Source organism: Entelurus aequoreus, linkage group LG12, assembly GCF_033978785.1.
Source record: "Entelurus aequoreus isolate RoL-2023_Sb linkage group LG12, RoL_Eaeq_v1.1, whole genome shotgun sequence".
NCBI classification, from domain to species: Eukaryota; Metazoa; Chordata; class Actinopteri; order Syngnathiformes; family Syngnathidae; genus Entelurus; species Entelurus aequoreus.
In genome coordinates, this window is record NC_084742.1 from 56,375,377 (window position 1) to 56,395,164 (window position 19,788).

The following is a 19,788-nucleotide window of genomic DNA, read 5'->3' on the forward strand; positions in this document are numbered from 1 at the left end:
GCCCTTTTTTGTCAAACAAAACTATGTTTTTTATGGCAAACACACAAAATATGCAAAATCTTCCACCAAAAATATTTTTGAAAGTGGAATATTTGATGTGAAGTAATCGGAACCTTTGATAGGTCAATAATTCATAATAACATTGATTTTGATTCAATATTATGTTTAGAGCAATGACCGTTTGAAAAAAAAAAAAAAACAGCCTTGTTTTATTAGTCAACATTGCAACTTTTTCTAAATTACATTTCACCTTTAAGCTTTTTTATTTCATTTTTGTTATGTTTTTGTTTATTTTAAATAGTATTTTTAGAATGTGCCACGGGCCTTTAAAACATGAGCTGTGGGCCACAAATGGTAAAAAAATTTTTTTTTAAATTAATAGTCTGTGTCCTTTCTGATTTCAATGCGTTAAAAAGACACAAAAAGTGCGTTAACGCCAACACTGCTTGACAGTATAACAAAATAAGTCACACTTATATTCTGTAACATTCACAGTTTTGGAAAAAAAAGTGCAGAGGTAGAAATATTCAAAATAACCTCTTTTATATAATCTAAACATAAATAATGCCTCAAAACAAGTTAATTAAATTTAAACAAAAATCAGCAAACAAGCTCTCGCCCTGCACAGCTGTTTTGTGCTTTGTAGTGTCGATATGGGCTTGTAGATCGTAGGCCCCTTTATTTGCCACAGATACATACGTTGCTGCTTTGCACACAGTGCATTCTGCTTCCCATGTGTCACGGCCAGGACGAAAACATGAATACTTTTCCCGCAAATCATCCGTGAAGTTGCATTTACGTTTCGGCATTTCTTGTTCTCATGTCTCTCTCCACTCACTAGCTCTCTCGCTCTCTGTCTCTGCCCCTCCCTCACGAATGTTGCTACGTGCGCGCACCTTTAGTTTTTTTTTTAACCCCTTCTTAACTTAACCCGGTACGTACATTGAAAATACACGCAACCCTAATTCAAAATGCCGGACATTTGAGGCATTTAAGAAACCCCACCCGGACACCCCCGACACCCCCGCAAAAGAGGACATGTCCGGGGAAAAGAGGACGTATGGTCAGTCTAACATGTCCGGTGTACTTTCCCGTAACGTTTCTGTGTCGACTCTGGTTGAGAAGGCCGTGTTAGCCGCGGCTACATAGCGACCAGCTAGCTGCACGTGTCTGGTGTACTTTCTCAAAACGTTTTTGTGTCGACCCTGATTGACTAGGCCGCGTTAGCCCCGGCTACATTGCGACCAGCTAACTGCACATGTCTGGTGTACTTTCTCGTAACGTTTCTGTGTCGACTCTGGTTGACGAGGCCGCGTTAGTCCCGCCTACATAGCGACCAGCTAGCTGCACGTGTCCGGTGTACTATACCGTATTGTTTCTGTGTCGACTCTGGTTGATGAGGCTGTGTTATCAGCGGCTTCATAGCAACTAGTTAGCTGCACGTGTCTGGTGTACTTTTCCGTAACCTTTCTGTGTCAACTCTGGTTGACAAGGTCGCGTTAACCACGGATACATAGCGACCAGCTAGCGGCACGTGTCCGGTGTACTTTCCCGTAACCTTTCTGTGTCGACTCTGGTTGACGAGGCCGCGTTAGCCGCGGATACATAGCGACCAGCTAGCTGCCAGTGGCCGCAGCTAAATTCGCTACTAATGGTGGTATGGTTGGCAATTTTCAACAAGCCGAAACCAATGCATGCTATAACAGAAGTTGAGACCAAAAGATGAAGAGAAATGCGAAACAAGAAAGCCCAAATGTTGTTTAACGAATTGTGCTAAACTAAGTTAGCAACGGGGACACAGAAAAAAGTTTACGTGGTATCATTATTGTACAAGCGTGTAATGTTATACAATCTTTGCTAACAACATAGCCATACCTTGGCTATCCTTTCAATTGAGTTGACATCAGAACACAGGAAGTGCGAGGCGGTGATCCAAATCCGCAAGTTGAGAACTGCAGTTTCAAACTCCGCCCACTGCACTTCTTCTTTTTCTTCTGTAATTACAGGCTCACTGCACGTTTCGAAGCGTTGCACATCCTTTCTAGAGACTTTATTTTAAATGTCAGGCAGCCATTATTATTATTATTATAACTATTACCACGCACACTGCGTAGTATCAATTGCACTTCCAAATGTCAAAATTATTTTTGATGCAAAAACTTTAAAGGTATTAACATAAAAAACTGTTAGGCTTTTTAAAAACTATCCACAAGGCTACTTTGAATCACTGGACCTTCCAATACCAAGATGGCAGAAGGAGAACAAAGACGGTCATAACCAAACCATGACTTAGAATCAATCAATCAATCAATGTTTATTTATATAGCCCTAAATCACAAGTGTCTCAAAGGGTTGTGGTAGGCTGAGTAGATATATGGTATGATGCAAACCCTGCTCATACTAATACAGTGTTTCCCAAACATTCATTTATTTGTGGCGGCCCGCCACGAAAGAATTACGTCCGCCACAAATAAAAAATTTTTTAAAAAAAATGTTTTTGTTTTTTTTGTCCTGTCCAGCTTCTCAGGCAAATCATATAGTTGATGTAGATGCCCATATAGGCTGTTCAGATTTACTTTACAAAAGAGAAGTGTAGGATACTTCTCTTGTTGCCTTATTTGTATTTGACCACTACTGTTTTCTGTTTATTTGTTACTGACTGTGGCAGGACACCTCTGCCTCTGTTTTACTTTATGTTGCTGGTAAATAATATGGTTCTAGTAGTAGGCTAAAGTTAAATTATTTAGTATGCACTAATTAAAGGGGCAAAGCTTTAAGAGACATTTTCGTAAGAATCCGCTGCTCGGATCACAGTTTGTTTATGTTTTCTTGTCACATGTGTTTTCAGCACCTTGAGTTTTTGGTAGTTTCTGTTCCCTGACTGCAGATTGCTCACACCTGCCTCTGGTTAGTGTTCGGGACGCGCACCTGTTGCCCGGGCGCTAATCAGAGGGCTATTTAGTCTATGCGCTGGCCTCACTCGGTCTAGCTTGCTAGTTTGTTTTCATACAACAGTTGACGACGTTCGATTCCTGCTAAATTCCTGCTAGCTCCCACGCTAGCCCATTTGCTTGCTAGCTCCCACGCTAGCCCATTTAGTTTTTGCCTTTTGTGCTATGTGCACGTCTTTGTTTTTTCCCTGCTATGATTTGTTCTTAAATAAATAATTTTCCTACCTGCAAGCTGTGTCCGAAGCCGTCTGCATCCCTGGGAGAACACCTCGCACCACGATGCGACCAGGTCGTTACAATTTTAGCTTTTATATTTTATAAGATATATTTTTTGTAAGAACCACAATTAATAAATATATTTCAGTGAATAACTTATTGTTCAAATCTGTATATAAATATGTACATAAAGAGTTGTAATTATATTGTAAAATGGATGGATGGATGGATGGATGGACGTTTAAAACAAAACTGTTATTATTAATTAGTAAGTATACAGTTTTTGAGCCTTTTTAGAGAAAATCATATCATTGTAGTAAATTATGCAAATTACTCGATGATGTCATGGTGACCACGCCCATAGCCACGCCCCCACCGCCACAGGTATCTTGGCAGTTTATGGGAAACACTGTTTTTTTATTTTATTATTTATTTATTTTTTAATAATGTCCTGCCCAGCTTCTCAGGCAAATCATATAGCAGATGTAGATGCCCATATCGGCTGTTCAGATTTACTTTACAAAAGAGAAGTGTAGTATACTTCTCTTGTTGCCTTATTTGTATTTTGACTTTATTAAATGTATTTATATTATCATTTGGAGCAGCCGGGCCGGAGCAGGAGGGGATAGAAAGAGAAAAAAAGGAAGACAGAGGGAGGAATTGTGGGGACAAGAGGGGGATTAGACAGAGAGACAAAAACAACAACAGCAAACACAACAACAACAACAACAACAGAGCAACATCAGCAAATACGACATGTACAAATATGATGATAAAAGTAAGAGCAAATAAGCAGTTAGCGAAAATAAAAAATAATACAGAAATGACAATGAGCATTATTACACTAAAAATGGAGCAATATGAATACCAATAGAAATAGTGCTATTGATAATAAACAATAACAATACTTTACCTTTATTATCAACAATACAATTGTTCAAATGCAACAATACATATACGTAATGATAACTTGAGATACGAAAGAATGCAGAAAAATTATGCGACCAGGTCGTTACAATTTTAGCTTTTATATTTTATAAGATATATTTTTTGTAAGAACCACAATTAATAAATATATTTCAGTGAATAACTTATTGTTCAAATCTGTATATAAATATGTACATAAAGTGTTGTAATTATATTGTAAAATGGATGGATGGATGGACGTTTAAAACAAAACTGTTATTATTAATTAGTAAGTATACATTTTTTGAGCCTTTTTAGAGAAAATCATATCATTGTAGTAAATTATGCAAATTGATCAATGATGTAATGGTGACCACGCCCATAGCCACGCCCCCACCGCCACGGGTATCTTGGCAGTTTATGGGAAACACTGCGATGTGATAATCAAACACTCTAGAAGTCTACAATGAAAGAGTATATAAGAGAATTGACAGAGTGTGTGTACCTTCAGTGCTGCAACGGCTCTATCAATGTTGTCCTGGCTAGCAGTGCCTCGTTAAAATCCAGCCGCTGTTGCTTAGGAGGTGACGTGTGTCTCTCTTTACCAGCTTCGTCGAAGCATGTTGCTTTTGTAGCTGTTTCAGCAGATTTGAACAACTTACATTGAACTAAAATGTTCTTTTCTTTGTGGCCGACAAAAGAAAAGTAGTGAGAATATCTCCATGTTAAGAAACTCGGCTTCGGGCTTCGCTGTGTCTTGTTGGTAAACAGACACGCCCCCTCCCCCCCCCCACACACATACACAAACACACAGAGCGTGCCTCTTTCTTGTCGCCTCATCTCCGTCGCCTCTTCTGCAACTCTCCAATAAAACACACTCAGACCTTCTCAGTTTCTAGCCGATACTACACAAAAAATAACGTAAAATAACGCAGCAACGCATCATGCAGTAACGGTAACCGAGTTACTGAATATAAAAAATAACGCGTTAGATTACTATTTACCGCTGAAAGTACTTTGTAACGCGTTAGTCCCAACGCTGCTTATAACCCAACAAATGGGTTGCTCTTCATAAAAATAACTCCAAAATGTCACTCATCCCATACATAGCAAAAGAACACAGCATTTTTTTTATTGCGTGTCCACTATCATTCCCACACAATCCATCACGTCTCCGTCGCTCACTGCTCAAACATCAGCCCGCTCCCGAAGCCCTCGTGTGCATCCAGCAGACATCCGACACGTGCTTTCTTCCATTAATGGCTAATCTGCACAGATAATATTTGAGTGGCTCGCCCCTGCTTTTTGAAATGTCAAAGCACCATCTGCCTGATAGGAGCGCTTGCTCCTCGCCTGCGTGGATTGTTTGCACACCACCGTGTCACGCAGCTGTCACCCCCCCTGGATGCGAGCTGCAAATGCCAAAGAACAGAAAAACAAAGCAGCAAAAAAAGTCAATTAAAGTGGAATGCTGTTTCTCGGTGGTGGTTGCCACGGCGACACAACCGATACGCTCATCGGTATCCTGATGATGTTCGTCAGACGAACTAACGATGTGACTAAGTCACGGCCAAATAGCAGGCACGGAAAATGTGGGAGGTAAAAACTTTAAATATAAAAATAAGTCAATTAAAATGATTAAATCTGGTTTCCTAAAAAAAAAGAAAAGTTGATTAAATCCGCCTTGATAAATACTGTAGATTATATTTGTAAAAATGTCAATTTCACATACAAACTGGGTAGGTCTACGTGAGGTCATGGGATGTAAACATGTGCTGATTAGAATTTAACTTTGTTTGAAATAAATCAATACAACTACCGTTGGAAGACATATGTTGGCACTTTTCTTGTAAAATTGTTGAACAAAGATACAAACCCCAAAAGCAGTGAAGTTGTCACGTGGTGTAAATGGTAAATAAAAACAGAACACAATGATTTGCAAATCCTTTTCAACTTATATTCAATTGAATAGACTGCAAAGACAAGATATTTCATGTTCACACTGAGAAACTTCATTTTTTTGGCAAATAATCATTAACTTAGAATTTGATGGCAGCAACACATTGCAAAAAAGTTGTCACAGGGGCATTTTTTTTTACCACTGTGTTACATGGCCTTTCCTTTTAACAACACTCAGTAAACGCTTGGGAACTGAGGAGACACATTTTTGATTCACAGGTGGAATTCTTTCCCATTCTTGCTTGATGTACAGCTTAAGTTGTTCAACAGTCCGGGGGTCTCCGTTGTGGTATTTTAGGCTTCATAATGCACCACACATTTTCAATGGGAGACAGGTCTGGACTACAGGCAGGCCAGTCTAGTACCCGCACTCTTTTACTATGAAGCCACGTTGATGTAACACGTGGCTTGGCATTGTCTTGCTGAAATAAGCAGGGGCGTCCATTAAAAAGACGTACCTCAGGCGGTACTGCATTAAAAAGGGACTTCAGTGTGTAAAGGATATCACCACATGGGCTCAGGAACACTTCAGAAAACCACTGTCAGTAACTACAGTTGGTCGCTACATCTGTAAGTGCAAGTTAAAACTCTACTATGCAAAGCCAAAGCCATTTATCAACAACACCCAGAAACGCCGCCGGCTTCGCGAGGCCCGAGCTCATCTAAGATGGACTGATGCAAAGTGGAAAAGTGTTCTGTGGTCTTGATGAGCGCACATTTCAAATTGTTTTTGGAAACTGTGGATGTTGTGTCCTCCGCAACAAACCATCCGGACTGTTCTAGGCGTAAAGTGTAAAAGCCAGCATGTGCGATGGTATGGAGGTGTATTAGTGCCCAAGACATGGGTAACTTACACATCTGTGAAGGCGCCATTAATGCTGAAAGGTACATACAGGTTTTGGAGCAAAATATGTTGCCATCCAAGCAACGTTATCATGGACGCCCCTGCTTATATTCAAGCAAGAATGGCAAAGTATTCCACCTGTAAATCAAAAATGTGTCTCCTCAGTTCCCAAACCTTTACTGAGTGTTGTTAAAAGGAAAGGCCATGTAACACAGTGGTAAAAATGCCCCTGTGACAACTTTTTTTGCAATGTGTTGCTGCCATTAAATTCTAACGTAATGATTATTTGCAACAAAAAAAAAAATTGTTTCTCAGTGTGAACATGAAATATCTTGTCTTTGCGGTCTATTCAATTGAATATAAGTTGAAAAGGTTTTGTAAATCATTGTATTCTGTTTTTATTCACCATTTACACAACGTGACAACTTCACTGCTTTTGGCTCCAAGTGCTGTGAATTTGGAGCTGAATACACAAATAAAACATGGCAACTTGGTGAAAAAGATGCTGCACAACCATGAAGAGACGGTTAGCCAACATAACACAGCACATACTTGTCACATCAGTGCAGTCAATTATTTCAATGTGGTGCACATACCATCTTTTAGAAAATGTGCATGTCATGGACACACACACAGGAAATATGGTGAAGATGCTTGCAGCTGCTCGAGCCGAGCCCCGACTGCGACCTCACGTCCTCGCTGAAATATCAGATAAGACCGTTTTGAGGGCACAGACGAGCCCCCGAGTAAAAATAAAGGAAATGAGCATCAAGGACGCGCGAGGCCCCGTCCTCTTTTTGTCAGGGAATGCAGGTCAGCATCAGCTTCTAACATCTGTGCCAGCATCAACATTCTTACCACTGGGATGGGAAAATAAATGTTATCACAGGGGTGTCCGAAGTGCGGCCCGGGTGCCATTTGTAGCCAAAAGCTGATTTTTTTTTTTACCCCTTTGTAAGACAAAATATCACAGAAAAAACCCCACAAAAAAGTGGAATAAAAGAGCAAACAGGTGAAAATGTAACGAGAAAAAGTTGACTGTAATGTTGGATTTCTTGAAAACTGTCATTGCTCAAAGAATAATAATGAATCAAAATCAATGTTGATATGAATTATTGACAATTTCAAGGCTCCAATTAGTTCACATTAGGGCGGCAACAACTAATCGATTAAATCGATTAAAATCGATTATTAAAATAGTTGCCAATTAATTTAGTCATCGATTCGTAGGATCTATGCTATGCGCATGCGCAGAGTTTATTTTTATTTATTTATTTATTTATTTTTAAAAATAAACCTTTATTTATAAACTGCAACATTTACAAACAGCTGAGAAACAATAATCAAAATAAGTATGGTGCCAGTATGCTGTTTTTTTTCAATAAAATACTGGATAGGATAGAAATGTAGTTTGTCTCTTTTATCCGATTATTAATCGATTAATCGAAGTAATAATCGACAGATTAATCGATTATCAAATCAATTGTTAGTTGCAGCCATAGTTCACATCAAATATTACACTTTGAATGTATTTTTTTTGGGAAACTATTGCATATGTTTGACATTAAAAAAAACTACGTTTTAGTGACAGAAATAGCATAAAACAAAATAACAATAAAAATGAAAAAATTAATAAAAACATCTAAAGTTGATCTGAAGAAAAAAAAAATAAAAAAATAAATAAATAAATAAAAAAAAAAAAATAAAAAAAAAAAAAAATAAAAAAAAAAAATATATATATATATATATATATATATATATATATATATATATATATATATATATATATATATATATATATATATATATATATATATATATACATACATTGTTTAACTTATTTTAAACACTTTTATGAGCAGGGCCCTTTTAGACCCCTGAAAATTTTGGTGGGATTTTTTTTAAACAGTCATTGCTTTAATCAAAAGCAAAATCAATGTTGTTATGAATTATTCAATTAGTTTACATACAATTCACTTTGAATTGAATTGAAACTATTGCATATGTTTGAAATAAAAAAAAATTAGTTTTCGGTGACGAAAAGGGCATGAAACCAAACAAAAATAAAAATAAAAACATCTGAAGTTGATCTAGAGATTTAAATGGTTGAAAAATGAGTGAGGAGGCCCTTTTGTATCACCAATTATTTTATTTTATTTTTTTCAAACTGTCCTTGCTGAAAAAATAATAATGAATCAAAATCAATGTTATGAATTATTGACATATTCAAGGTTCCAATTAGTTCACATTAAATATTACACTTGACAATATTGTTTTGAGAAAATATTGCATATGTTTGACATAAAACAACTAAGTTTTCCGTGACCAAAAGTGCATAAAACAGAACAAAACACAAATAAGATCTGAAGCTGATCTAGAGGTATAAGCGTTAATTTTTAAAAAAGATAAGAAATATTGTTTGACTTATTTTTAACACTTTTATGAGTGAGGCCCTTTTAGATCTCCAATATTTTTTGTGGTTTTTTTTTTACTGTTTTTGCTCAAAGTATAATAATGAATCAAAATCACTGTTGTTATTAATTATTGACCTATCTAAGACTCCAACTACTTCTAATCACATATTCATTCCACTTTGACCTTTTTTTTGGTGCATATTTTGTGTTTTTGCATTAAAAAAACCAGGGTTTTCTTTAACAAAAATGGCATAACACATAAAAACTAAAACTTTATAGCGACAGAACGTTCCGAAGTTGATCTAGAGATTTCAGTGTTGGGAAAAAATGTATACATGAAATATTTTTACAATTTTTATGACTGAGACAAAAAATTTTTGGGGGAAATATTTACATACGTATTTTTTTTTATTTTACAAGAAAAAATTATGTAATTTTACAAAATTTAAGTCAAATATATTGTGAAAAAACTTTTTTTTTTTTTCAAAAAAGTTTGTGATGTGTGAGAAAAAAAGTTGTCCTGTACAATAATTGTGAACTGTCGGAATATTTTCAGACGAAAGTTAAAATGTGACTTTTAATATTAATATTAATATTTTAATATTATTAGCAAAAAAATAATTCGTTTTTTATTCGTCATTTTTTTTATTTTAAAAGAAAAAAGTATGTAATTTTACAAGATTAAAGTCAAACATACCATGATAAAAAAAAAGTAATATGTGAAAAAAAAGTTATCATTGTACAATAATTTTGAACATTCGGAATATTTTCAGATAAAAGTTTGAATTTTACTTTCAATATTAATATTAATGTTTTAATATTATGAGCAACAAAATATTTTTTAGAAATATTCAGATTTTTTATTTTACAAGAAAAAAGTATGTAATTTTACAAAATTAAAGTCAAATACATTATGGAAAAAAAATATATTTAGTTATTTTTTACAAAAAAGTTAGTGATGTGTGAGAAAAAAAAGTTGTCCTTGTACAATAATTGTGAACTGTCGGAATATTTTTAGACGAAAGTTAACATTTTACTTTCAATAATAATATTAATATTTTAATATTATGAGCAACAAAATCATTTTTAGAAATATTCAGATTTTTTTTTCATTTTTTCAAAGTATGTAATTTGACAAAATTAAAGTCAAATACATTATAAAAAAAATTATATATTTATTTTTTTTACAAAAAAGTTAGTGATGTGTGCGAAAAAAAAGTTGCCCTTGTACAATATTTGTGAACTGTCGGAATATTTTCAGACGAAGGTTAAAATTTGACTTTTAATATTAATATGAATATTTTAATATTATTAGCAACAAAATAATTTGTAGAAATATTCTGAGATTTTTTTTTATTTTACAAGAAAGAAGTATGTCATTTTACAAGATTAAAGTCAAACATACTATGATAAAAAAAAAATTTTATAACAAAAAAGTATTTAATATGTGGAAAAAAAAGTTATCATTGTATAATAATTGTGAACATTCCGAATATTTTCAGACAAAAGTTTGAATTTTACTTTCAATAATAATATTAATATTTTAATATTATGAGCAACAAAACAATTTGTAGAAATATTATGAGAATTTTGTTTTATTTTACAAGAAAAAAGTATGTAATTTTACAAGATTAAAGTCAAACATACTATGAAAACACTTTTTTTTTAATAAGAAAAGTAATATGTGAAAAAACGTTACCATTGTACAATAATTGTGAACATTGTGAATATTTTCAGACAAAAGTTTGAATTTTACTTTCAATAATAATATTAATATTTTAATATTATGAGCAACAAAATCATTTTTAGAAATATTCAGATTTTTATTTTTTATTTTACAAGAAAAAAGTATGTAATTTGACAAAATTAAAGTCAAATACATATGAAAAAATTATATATTTAGTTTTTTTACAAAAAAGTTAGTGATGTGTGAGAAAAAAAAGTTGTCCTTGTACAATAATTGTGAACTGTCGGAATATTTTCAGACGAAAGTTAAAATTAGACTTTTAATATTAATATGAATATTTTAATATTATTAGCAACAACATAATTTGTAGAAATATTCTGAGATTTTTTTTTTATTTTACAAGAAAAAAGTATGTCATTTTACAAGATTAAAGTCAAACATACTATGATAAAAAAAAAAATTATAACAAAAAAGTAATATGTGAAAAAAAAGTTATCATTGTACAATAGTTGTGAACATTCGGAATATTTTCAGACAAAAGTTTGAATTTTACTTTCAATAATAATATTAATATTTTAATATGATGGGCAACAAAATCATTCTTAGAAATATTCAGATTTTTTTTTTTCATTTTACAAGAAAAAAGAATGTAATTTGACAAAATTAAAGTCAAATACATATGAAAAAATTATATATTTTGTTTTTTTACAAAAAAGTTAGTGATGTGTGAGAAAAAAAAGTTGTCCTTGTACAATAATTGTGAACTGTCGGAATATTTTCAGACGAAAGTTATAATTTGACTTAATACTAATATGGAGAGTGAACCCCCGGAAAGCACCGGGACCTGATGACATTCTGGGCAAGGTGCTTAAGGGATGTGCAGACCAGCTGGCTGGGGTTCTCACAGACATCTTCAACATCTCGCTGACCCCCACTAAGGACTGTTTTCACTGCTGGACTCTAGAAAGAGGTTCCGCAGCTTCCGAAGCAAAACCTCCAGGTTCTGTAACAGCTTCTTCCCTCAGGCCATAAGACTCTTGAACGCATCATAATTAAATGATTCCCTCAACTCCCCCCAAAATGGATTAACTCGCTGGAATAAAAAAGACAATATAACATGCATCCATAAACGTGGACGCATGTGGAAAAGTGCAATATATTTATCTGTACAGTAATCTATTTATTTATTTATATATATTTATTTATTTTATATATATATTTATATATATGTATTTATTTATATATGCACCTTATTGCTTTTTTATCCTGCACTACCATGAGCTTATGTAACGAAATTTCGTTCTTACCTGTGCTGTAAAATTCATATTTGAATGACAATAAAAAGGAAGTCTAAGTCTAAGTCTAAGTCTTAGTCTAATATGAATATTTTAATATTAGCAACAAAATAATTTGTAAAAATATTCTGAGATTTTTATTTTATTTTAGAAGAAAAAAGTATGTCATTTTACAAGATTAAGTGTAACGACCTGGTCGCATCGTGGTGCGAGGTGTTCTCCCAAGGATGCAGACGGGCTCGGACACAGCTTGCAGGTAGGAAAATGATTTATTTCCACAAATAAATCAGACAGAAAAAAACAAAAACGACTAGCGTGGGAGCTAGTAAGCAAAATAATATAGCATGAGAGCTAGCAGGAAACAAGGTGGTCGTTAGCTGTTGCGTGAAAGCAAATTAGGAAGCCAGGCAGAGTGCTGCCCGGGCGAAGACTAAATAGCCCTCTGATTAGTGCCCGGACAACAGGTGAGCGTCTCGAACACTAACCAGAGGCAGCTGAGCATAATCTGCCGTCATGGCAACAGAAACAAAACAAGGTGCTGAAAACACATGTGACTTGAAAACGTAAAACTATGATCCGGGCAGCCGATCATAACATTAAGGTCAAACATTCTATTAATTTTTTTTTTTTTTTTATAAAAAAAGGTATATGTGAGAAAAAAGTTATCATTGTACAATAATTGTGAACATTGGGAATATTTTCAGACAAAAGTTTGAATTTTACTTTCAATATTAATATTTTAATATTATGAGCAACAAAATATTTTTTTTGAATATTCAGATTTTTATTTTTATTTTACAAGAAAAAAAGTATGTAAATTTACAAAATCAAAGTCAAATACATTCTGAAAAAAATATTCTGTATATATTTTTTTTTTTTTACAAAAAAGTTAGTAATTTGTGAGAAAAAAGTTGTTTCAATTTAGAGTACCGTATTTTTCGGACTATAAGTCGCAGTTTTTTTCATAGTTTGGCCGGGGGTGCGACTTATACTCAGGAGCGACTTATGTGTGAAATTATTAACACATTAGCGTAAAATATCAAATAATATTATTTAGCTCATTCACGTAAGAGACTAGACCAGGGGTCGGCAACCCGCGGCTCCTTGACCACTCTGATGCGGCTCAGCTACATACATGCCGACCCCCTACATAATACACCCCCGCTACCACCAAATCCCCCCACACATCAACCCCCCCCCCCCTCTCCGTGCGTTGGTTGAGCGGAAGAGTTAGGGCTGCATGGGATTCTGGGTATTGGTACCGTCAGTGTAAGATGTGTGGCTGCTGAGTTAGTACGCCTTGCTGTCACTTACTTGAGCAAGCTGAAATTGCATTCTACGTGTGGTTGAGCAGGTACACTGTTAGGGCAGACTGTAGAGGGCGCCAAATGCAGTGTCATCAAGCTCTGATATTCGTGAGTCTCCCGGGAAAAATGAGAGGGTCGGCAAGTATGACGCTATCAAGTGCCATTTTTTCATTCAAAACTCGCGGGCTGCACTAACATCAAATTTCCACATTAAAGTGCGTGCCGGTGCGTGTGTCGGAGATCCCTGGTTAACATAGCACACTTTGTATGCTGTGTTTTTCATTTTAAATTTAAATTTTTTTTTTGTGGCTCCCATTCCTTTCTTTAATTTGTGAAACTTGCCAAAATGGCTCTTTGAGTGGTAAAGGTTGCCGACCCCTGGACTAGACGTATAAGATTTCATGGGATTTAGCGATTAGGAGTGACAGATTGTTTGGTAAACGTATAGCATGTTCTATATGTTATAGTTATTTGAATGACTCTTACCATAATATGTTACGTTAACATACCAGGCACCTTCTCAGTTGGTTATTTATGCCTCATATAACGTACACTTATTCAGCCTGTTGTTCACTATTCTTTATTTATTTTAAATTGCCTTTCAAATGTCTATTCTTGGTGTTGGCTTTTATCAAATACATTTCCCCAAAATATGCGACTTATACTCCAGTGCAACTTATATATGTTTTTTTCCTTCTTTATTATGCATTTTCAGCCGGTGCGACTTATACATATTAAAGTCCGAAAAATACGGTATCTTTTTCATTTCAGCTCCAATATTGAAAGCTCAAATGTCCTGCAGCTTAAGGACGTGACATGAAGGGTGCTGAGGAGAAAATGATACATGAAAAGCAAGAGGCTAAATGACAATAAAAGACTGTTTTGCATGCACCTTTGTTTACGATGCATTATTGATGAGCGACTTCTAAGAAAACACGAACAACACATCCTCTCAGGCTAATGTGTCGTTGTCGCTCAGGAAACTGCAGCGAGCGCACAAATGATTGTTGCGGTTGCGTTCAATATTCTGGCAGGCAAAGAACAGAAGAAGTTAATCAACGTCAGAGGAAAAACTGATTAGTGTCCCAAAGGTAGACGCCTTGTGCTGTGACAACAAAATGCAAAGCGGCGGCTTGGGAAAGGCGATGACGGAGCACACGCAGACGACAAAAAAACTGTTTGCGGCCATGCGGTTGTCAGGATAGGCTACACCAGGGGTGTCCAAACGTTGGCCCGCGGGCCAAATGCAAGACGGCGCCAGGTCACTAAGCAATTTTGCCGGGAGCTGTGTATTTTTGTTGTCTGATGGCTCAGATTATGTCACCATCTGGTGGCCATCAAAAGTAACTCAATCATTAATTGTACATGCAAGGGTACCAAGCACAGCATTTACTTGTAAGACCAAATCCTAACAACCTTCCCTCATGGTGCAGAAACAAAAAAATCAACCAGAAAAAAAATTCACCACACATGTTCACATACAACACAACAGGCTCATTTAGCTTTGTGGCTATCATAAAAAAAACGTCCAATCAAAATGACGCCCATTTAAATCCATTACAATGCATGATGGGAAAATGCAAAACACTCTCCACATGTATCCATGTTTGACATGGATAGTGTTATTGTACTCTTAATATATGAGTACAATAATGTGTGTTATTGTACTCTTAATATACGATTACAATAATTATTAATTATATATCCATTACATTATTATAATATGTACTCATATATACACATAGGCTTTATATATGTGTATATATATACACAGTATAAGTACATGTATATATATATATATATATATATATATATATATATATATATATATATATATATATATATATATATATATATATATATATACACTACCGTTCAAAAGTTTGGGGTCACCCAAACAATTTTGTGGAATAGCCTTCATTTCTAAGAACAAGAATAGACTGTCGAGTTTCAGATGAAAGTTCTCTTTTTCTGGCCATTTTGAGCGTTTAATTGACCCCACAAATGTGATGCTCCAGAAACTCAATCTGCTCAAAGGAAGGTTAGTTTTGTAGCTTCTGTAACGAGCTAAACTGTTTTCAGATGTGTGAACATGATTGCACAAGGGTTTTCTAATCATCAATTAGCCTTCTGAGCCAATGAGCAAACACATTGTACCATTAGAACACTGGAGTGATAGTTGCTGGAAATGGGCCTCTATACACCTATGTAGATATTGCACCAAAAACCAGACATTTGCAGCTAGAATAGTCATTTACCACATTAGCAATGTATAGAGTGTATTTTTTTAAGTGTGACTTATTTTGTTATACGGTCAACCAGTGTTGGCGTTAACGCACTTTTTGTGTCTTTTTAACGCATTGAAATCAGAAAGGACGCAGATTATTATTCTTTTTATTTTTACCATTTGTGGCCCACAGCTAATGTTTTAAAGGCCCACGGCACATTCTAAAAATACTATTAAAATAAATAAAAACATAACAAAAGTGAAATAAAAAAGCTTAAAGGTGAAATGTAATTTAGAAAAAGTTGCAATGTTGACTAATAAAACAAAGCTGTTTTTTTTTCTTTCAAACTGCCATTGCTCAAAACATAATATTGAATCAAAATCAATGTTATTATGAATTATTGACCTATCCAAGGTTCCGATTACTTCACATCAAATATTCCACTTTGAAAAATATTTTTGGTGGAAGATTTTGCATTATTTGTGTGTTTGCCATAAAAAACAGTTTTGTTTGACAAAAAAGGGCGGAAAACAAACAAACAAAAAAACAACATAAAAAAAAACTAAAACATTTTGAAATGAGGAATAGATCCGAAGTTGATGTAGACTCCAGAGATTTAAGCCTTAAATATAAAATGTATGTATGCCCTGGCACACCATTATCATCATTTCATGACCCAAGCAAAACACTTTTTACACTTTTATACTGAAATAAATACACCAGTGGCGTGCAGTCACTAGAGGCAGGGGAGGCGGGGCCTCACCTGCCATCATGGAAAGAAAAAAAAAAGAAAAAGAAAAAAAAAGGAATTTAATTGTTATATGCATCCAGTGATTATACTAAAGTTATTTTCCATTTACCTTCACCAGTTTTAGATTATTTTTATTTTTATTTTCACATTTGCCGTTCAAATACTGAGAAGCAGCCAGTTGAGGCACGTCACTGCGTTGTGCCTCAACATGGATTGTGCGCAATGACTCGGCTAACTGCTGGCCTGCTGTGCAGTGAGACCGTATTGCTATATGAATTATATTATACATTTCCATAGTTTAGTTAGCTGAGGTATATAATGTCCAGTGTATTTTGTCAACAACTGTATGTGTGTAACGTATTTTTAGTGCTGAGCGATCATAAATCTGCTGCGGAGACACACTGTGTGAGGCTCGTATTATAACCCCACCTCCGCCGTAGAATGCACTGCCCGACGGGAGCGCTGCGGCCACACCAACCAAAGCCCACACCCAAACCCTCCACGTGCAAGACCGAATCCACCCAAAAAAAGTCACTTAACAAGAAGCCAAAAAGTGCAAAAACAACAATGCTCGCGCTGCAGGAGCCGCGAACGACCGCAGGGACACAACATTAGGTACACCTGCACTGTAGGTTCATATGTTTGTAAATTTGACTGTGATGATGCAGTCGTGCCTCACCAGACATTAAAGGCCTACTGAAAGCCACTACTACCGACCACGCAGTCTGATAGTTTATATATCAATGATGAAATCTTAACATTATAACACATGCCAATACGGCCGGGTTAACTTATAAAGTGACATTTTAAATTTGCCGCTAAACTTCCGGTTCGAAACGCCTCTGAGGATGACGTATGCGTGTGACGTAGCCCGGCGAACACGGGTATGCCTTCCACATTGAAGCCAATACGAAAAAGCTCTGTTTTCATTTCATAATTCCACAGTATTCTGGACATCTGTGTTCGTGAATCTGTTGCAATCATGTTCATTGCATTATGGAGAAGGAAGCCGAGCAAGCAAAGAAGAAAGTTGTCGGTGCGAAATGGATGTATTTTTCGAACGTAGTCAGCCACAACAGTACACAGCCGGCGCTTCTTTGTTTACATTCCCGAAAGATGCAGTCAAGATGGAAGAACTCGGATAACAGAGACTCTAACCAGGAGGACTTTTGACTTGGATACACAGACGCCTGTAGAGAACTGGGACAACACAGACTCTTACCAGGATTACTTTGATTTGGATGACAAAGACGCAGACGTGCTACTGTGAGTATGCAGCTTTGGCTTTTTTTGCGTATGTACGTAACTTTTTTTAAAATATATAAGCTTTATGAACCTTGGGTTAGGTGAACGGTCTTTTGGGCTGAGTGATTGTGTGTGTTGATCATGTGTTTAAATTGTATTGGCGTGTTCTATGGAGCTAGGAGCTAGCAGAGGAGCTAGGAGCTAGCATAACACGTACCGTACCGTACGTGCGCGTCACGTACGTAACTTTTTAAAAATATATAAGCTTTATGAACCTTGGGTTAGGTGAACGGTCTTTTGGGCTGAGTGATTGTGTGTGTTGATCAGGTGTTTGAATTGTATTGGCGTGTTCTATGGAGCTAGGAGCTAGCAGAGGAGCTAGGAGCTAGCATAACAAACACGCAGGTGTTTTTATGCAGGATTAATTTGTGGCATATTAAATATAAGCCTGGTTGTGTTGTGGCTAATAGAGTATATATATGTCTTGTGTTTATTTACTGTTGTAGTCATTCCCAGCTGAATATCAGGTCACCCCCGGCTCTCACAGCATCTTCCCTATCTGAATAGCTTCAACTCCCCACTAGTCCTTCACTTGCACTTTACTCATCCACAAATCTTTCATCCTCGCTCAAATTAATGGGGAAATTGTCGCTTTCTCGGTCCGAATCTCTCTCACTTCATGTGGCCATCATTGTAAACAATAGGGAACTTTGCGTATATGTTCAACTGACTACGTCACGCTACTTCCGGTAGGTGCAAGCCTTTTTTTTATCAGATACCAAAAGTTGCAATCTTTATCGTCGTTGTTCTATACTAAATCCTTTCAGCAAAAATATGGCAATATCGCGAAATGATCAAGTATGACACATAGAATAGATCTGCTATCCCCGTTTAAATAAAAAAAATTCATTTCAGTAGGCCTTTAACCTCACCGCACGCCACTGAAATACACCTACAACTTATTAAATAAAAACATACAAAAAACTACCAGCAGCGGTAAAGTTTAGATCCATGAAGGAAAGAAGAAAGTGAATGAATGTTTATAACTGAATAATTTTGTATGATCTTTTTTTATGAATTAAGTAACGTTTATGACAACCTTTTTCCAAAACACAATATAGAATGTGAGATATAACAGGACAACGCATACATTTGTCATTTGTTTTCAAAACGCTTACAAAAAAGTGGGACCCCAAAAATTTACTGTGGGACCCCATTTTTATGACTTGATGGGGTCCCTGGGACCCCATTTTGAAAGTTCCTAAAGCCAACACTGCTGTCAACAGAGGAGAAAAAATGCTTTATTTAAATAAATATGTTATTTATAAAGCAAGTTCGAGTATCATTGGCAAATTTTCACCTAGTCGTGCGTGCTGCCCGCCTTGGCACGCATATATGTGTCCTCTTTTTGGGATTTCACAATATGGTCAGCCTACATTTAAGTTCCGCAAAAGAGGACATGTCCGGTGAAACCGATCGCTGCTAGTAGGTCCTGACCACACGTCCTCTTTTCACCGGACATGTCCTCTTTTGCGGAGCTGTCAGGGCGGAGTTTCTTAAATGCCTCAAATGTCCGGCATTTTGAGTTAGGGTTGCGTGTATTTTCAATGTACGTTCAGGGTTAAGAAGGGGTTGAAAACAAAACAAATTGTGCGCGCAGCAGCATTGGTGAGGGAGGGGCAGAGACAGAGAGAGAGAAAGAGAGTTATGATAAAAGCGCATGCGTCGCCAGGCTCTGCTTTTTATCCATAGATTTATCAGATTTAATTTTTTATTATCTATAGCAGGGGTGTCAAAAGTGTGCAGTTACAAAAATGCACACTTTTCACACCCCTGCTGGAAAGGATAGAAATGTAGTTTGTCTCTTTTGTCCGATTATTAATCGATTAATCGAAGTAATAATCGACAGATTAATCGATTATCAAATGAATCGTTAGTTGCAGCCCTAATGTGTATAAACACACAATTCAAAAAGTCCAAAAGTT